Genomic DNA, 6000 nt, shown 5'->3' with positions numbered 1-6000 from the left:
TCGATACATAGCGAGAAATCGAAACATTGAAAATTCTTTATAAAATAAATCTGTTACTTGCTTTTAATATCTTAACTTTACTTAAAGCAATTAATTAACTCAGATAATTATCACAATGTACTCGTATTTAAAGCAGTTATTTTATGCGTGCGTGAAAAATTGTAATATGTAATGCAAGAGATGACTACGGTTTTGCATGGTCTTAAGTGCATATATGTGTAATATATTCTAAATATTAACTTCATTTATAACATAATAAATAATAGTTTTGCTTAAGAGCAGTAAATATTAAATGCTAATTACTCTTAATGAAGAATCATTGTTATTTCTGAAAAATTAAACTGTCTAGACTCATCTTATTGACAATGATTAATATCCTTAATTTACTAAATGATAATTGTTGATACTTTTACTAAAATTTAATTAAATTTTTCAAAAAAAACAAAAAACAAAAATTCCATTATAAAAAATTAATATCTTTAACTTCACTTTATTGAAAAGTCAATGTGCTTAGGCATAATGATGTTACTTTCTCCTACAAATTGTTTCATTAATATTCCAAATCATGTGAACTCGTAAAATTGAGATATGATAATTACTACGCCAAGGCCTGATGTAGAGGAAAACTTTAAAGGAAAATTAACATTCATGAAAATGCTTTCATGTACTGTAGTCTTTTGGGACAATTAAATTTTGTTATAAGAAGAATTAATTAAAAATAAAAATTTTTGTTTTATGTGTTATTACTCGTAGTTTCTACACGTTTGCCATACAATATAAATATGGCTGTAGTACTAGTACTTTTAAATAAAATTAATATTACAAAAATTATGTGTACAATTCTCTATGGTATTTACAAGTCAAATGGGAAATTGGCTCTAATGACTTCGTGAACTTTGAATTCAAAACTACGCTCTGTTTATAATGTATTAAGAATTTTTAAATTAAAAGATAAAGTTTATTTCTTGGAATTCGTCATAAATTCTCTTAGAGGTATTCTCGAATACCCGTATTAAAATACTAATAAATTTAGATGAAATGCATTAAAAGATGTTGATTAATTAAGTTAAATAGGTATGACAAAATCTCTCACTTGCAGATCTGTAATACACTAAAAATATCGCACTGTTTTCTTATAGACATAAACATATACAATGAAAACTGTGAACCGCTGATGACTAGGTCAATGTATATAAAAAAATTCAAATAAAATAGAAAAATTTAATAGAATATTGTTTAATTTTACCGATTTAGCAACGTTGGTCTACTGAAAAGTTTACTTCAACATTACCGATTTTGCCATGTTGGTTGACTGAGGAATTTACTGCAACGTTACCGAGTTTGCCATGTTGGTTGACTGAGGAATTTACTTCAACGTTACTAATTTCACCATATTCGTCTACAAAGGAACTTACATTCTTATAAACCAAGAGTGGTGTAGCTGAAGTCCAATGATGTTGCTTTAGCGAGTGATTATGTTGAAGTCTTCCGCAGGCGTTGCTAGCGAGTCATAGAATATGTAGGCTCCAGCAGGCGTTGTTAGCGAGTCATCGATAATGTAATGTTTGCTTGTTGTTATATACATTTCTGGTTACAGGACTTCTGGCATCACTTCTTCTTTGTTCTATGTGTAGCGTATCTCGAATTGCTTATTGCATATTAAACCATTTTATTGTTTTTGAAATGGTTTGTTGTTGTTGAATTGCAGTAACTCGACAAGTGATCCACAAGTGTCTCCATTTTGTTTGTCAACAATATTTCTAAAATGGTTCCTTCTATTTTATATTTTGCATATAAAAACAAAAGAAATTGTTTTGGCAAAAATCGATTTTTTACGCTCAACAAAAAATGGTTAGTCTAACTATTAATTTTTAAACCCAAGAATATGATTGATAATAATGTAGATTTTTTTGTTTTACCTAAATATATTTGTTTTAAAAAACCGTTAATACATGGATTGCCGAAAAATTTGTTTTGACCAAAATTGATTTTTTTTACAATTAATAAAAAATGGTTAGTCTAATTATTTCTTTTTTAAATCCAAAAATATGATTGATAACAATGTAGATTTTTTGTTTTAAATACATTTATTAAAAAAAAGTTTTTGAATATGGTATATAGTTTTTCATTGTGGCATCGTTATTGATTTTAAACGTTAAGAAACTTCGGGAATAATATTTCGAAGTCGGTAGTTTTGCCTATTTGATCAGTGTTCTCTCCCGTACATTATACAATACCCTACGTGCATAAGATATGACGAGACAATAACATACGTACCGATACAAAAATTAAAAATCATAAAAGCCAGAGTCCAGTTTTTACTTTTATATAGATCTTAGATCTCATTTGTCAGAAACGAAATGAAATTAATTTTGGATTCTTTTATGCCTTCGTAATAATAATATAAAACAGTAATGTTTATCGAATTATACCATCATCAATACTAAAGGCCCAAAGCCAGGCTCTGAGAAGACTTTTCAAGGTACCATGGAACATTAAGACTAATGACATCCTAAGGGACCTCAGGATTGATCCGATCAAAAAATACATAGAAAAATACATAGATAGAGCCCTGAAATTATTAACGAAAACTGACAGGCTTGCCAGGCGTTATCGAATTTCAGAATGGTTACAGGCTCTTCGGGGAATTATGCAGATTTGAGGTTAGGTATTGCTTACTTTGATGAAGTGATAAACAATAATCCAGTGAAGGCGTAGAGATGGGTTATGAAGAAACTTCACAGTTAATAGAGAGTAAAAGTGTTCAAGTGCACTGACTCAACTCGCCTCAACATAATAATAATACTAATATGAAGAAACGTTAATACCGATCGATAAAATATATGCTCCGTAAATGATGAAATTAAATACAGCATTTTGTGCTGCAAAACGACTGTAAAGAGAACTGTTATCTCCTAATGGAATACAATTGTAATATGTATACATGTAAAATATTGTAGCCTTTTGCTGTTCATAGAATCTACGGGAACTATACATGTATATAAAAAAATCTAAATATAAGATATTTCTATATTTATCATCTATATTTTATCTTAATAATTATATAGATATATATGTATCTTATTTATCAAATATGTATTATAGAAAATTTTACGTGGATCGCATATGAGTCCTTTACGTAGATTTGCGCTACATACACAACTTTTTAGCAACAATGAACAAATACGTTATCTAACTGGCTCTTCAATAAACTTGGGAAGGTAACAGAAGTTGATATCAAGAAACTTCAAAAATTCTTTAACAGACTTTATCTAAACTTGCTTTATACACAAATAAACACATAGTCAGTTGGTGACGAGGTTGTAGCAGTGAATGCGATCAATGAATGCATGAGTAAACCTACCGATTAACCAACAGACCATTGCAATGTAGGACATCCTTAAACAAGAAGTAAGAAATGCTGTACTTTAAACGATTTTAAGTTTTTATTCGGAAAAAAAATTCACTGTGAAGAGCTGTTGATATCAAAAAAGTATTGATGTGTACATATATTGGCCACAAAAATTCCATATTCAAAAATGAGTTCTTATTCAAAATGATTGAACTATTATGATTTCAGGTTATTATGGGTATGGTTTCAGTCATAATCGACGTTAAATCACAATATTATTATTATTATTTTTTTTTAATATTTTTACATTAATTACTAAAATTAATAGCATTTTAAAGAATATTAATTTAATGGTGCCTTTTATTTTCAAACTTATTTCGTATGTACCTGTATATTTATAATCGAAAAAAAAAATCTGTTTTATTATTTATAAGACATGAAACGTAAAAGTTGTAAGTCCATAAATCGATCCACACAAAAACTTAGTAAAAGTGCGTGTCAGCAAGTTTTTGGGTTGGCATAAAAAATGACCTATAAATGCTGTTTTCCTTCACTTAATTGACTCCTTTGTAATATTAATTCGTGTTTCATGAGAAATTTGGCAATTTTTGCTGAATTTACTTGCTAAATGTTAGATACACATTTGTTATCGTATTTTGCTTTAATTATTGTAGGAAAAATTCAAATAACTACGGGTTCAGTATTTAATACATTTTTCTTTGTAAAATTTCATATCAGCATTTAAGCGCTTTTTGTGGTAACCACTTACATAAACATATTTGTTTGCAGTAGAACCGATGAATTGATTGGTTATCAAATATGTTCAATCCAAGCAATTTGGATGTTAAAGGCAGAGCAATTGGAATTTTTATTTATTGATTTCCTGAAAAGCGCATTACAGTTATTGAAAGATCAATTCCATTGAAACAGATTGAATAGTAAATATCCTCACGTTCCAATTAAGTCATACTGAATACTAAATGTCAAAACTACAACGGAGAAAGCGAAGAAAGCGAATTGAACTCAAAGGGTATAGTTTTTACTGTGTACTTTAGTAAACAATAAAAAAGTTCCAGTTCAAAATTGAAATTGAAATTTCAGAGAATGTGGAACTATTAATGTCAGTAAGTCAACAAATTTTGATGAAAAATTTGGTTTTGATTTGTAAAACTTTTTTTCTGAACAGTCATGTATTTTCATCGATTTGGTATATATACGTATTAATATTTTTTTATGTAAGAATCTTCCTTTATATTTTAATAAAAATTATTTTCAGTACATATTTGAATTTTAAAATCATATAAAAGAAGGAAAAATAAGTTTTTGTATTAATATTTAATAAAGAAAGTCTTCGCAAAAACGAAAAAGTAAACTATAATAGTCTTAAATGCTTAATCCTTATTTACAAGACGTTCTACTATCTTGACAAAAACTTGTCAACAACTGTCTTTCTTGTCTTTTAATTTACATTTGTAGTTTCAATAGAAAATAAAAACATTTTTTTCTCATAAAAATCACAACTTCTTTAATTTTAATTTATGAGAAAAACTGTTTAAAGCAAATGAGAATAATAAGATTTTAATGAAACAAACTTTTTTTGAATGACGTATTTACGTTTTGAACAGCTCATGCATAATGACTTCTATGAAGTCAGTAACATGAAGGATTAAATACTACTTTTGCAACATGAAATGAAAGCTTTAATATTACCAGTTAGATATAAGAAAAAAAAAAAGAAGTGAAAAAGGTTTTTATTTTAAATATTATAAACAGAAGATTAAAGTGAGGAAAAATTTAACATTTTTCCTCATTTGTTATTTTATCCGAAATTTCTATTGTAGCGTGCAATAGAAAGCTTGAAGTACCTTAGCACACTTTGTACACTCAGAACAATATGCTTTAACCACATACTAGATACACTGACCTGATCATTTTGTTAGAAAAATTTTAGCTCATGTGGTACAGAAGATATGAAAGCCAACATGTGGTAAGTGGTTACATGAGTCAGAATATTTTGACCTGAGTTTAATTAAAATCTGGTTAAATCAATCCAATTATTTTTCTGAGTGTACCAGTAAAACTTTGATGAACACCTAAGCCATACTTATAGTAAGTGATGCAAGTAGTTCAATAATAATCTTCTACTTTTTGATTGATTAACTAGATACTTTGTGCTAAAGGTAATTACTTATCACTGCACAGCTGTGTCGTATACAAAGGCTAAACGCTGAAGTCGTTCCAAGCCGTCCGACTATTTTAACCATATTAAAACTCAATGTGCGCTTAGATACAAGTTGCGGAAAAGAACCTGTGTTGTAGCAATCGGGTCATCGTGATGTAAAGTTGCATCCAGAGTTGTTCAATCTGGTGCCTCCACTATTTACTAGATAATGAAGAATTGCTTTCATGATTCTCTTCATTTAGTTATTTTGTAAATTATTAAGTGTGATTTTTTAAACTAATGTACGCCTTCCTTAAACGCGTAGTAAACAAAAACTCAGCATTGAATTTTCTGATAGTTTTATGATATATGGTTTACTTACAGCATAACCTATACACAAAAAGAAACTCGATTGTGTAAAAAAGATGTAATACGCGCTTTTTCAAAATTGTCGTTAGTTTCTGATCGCCACGCTTAGAACTCGTGC

Source organism: Teleopsis dalmanni, chromosome 1, assembly GCF_002237135.1.
Source record: "Teleopsis dalmanni isolate 2A chromosome 1, ASM223713v2, whole genome shotgun sequence".
NCBI lineage: Eukaryota > Metazoa > Arthropoda > Insecta > Diptera > Diopsidae > Teleopsis > Teleopsis dalmanni.
Note: the sequence above shows the minus strand (reverse complement) of the source record.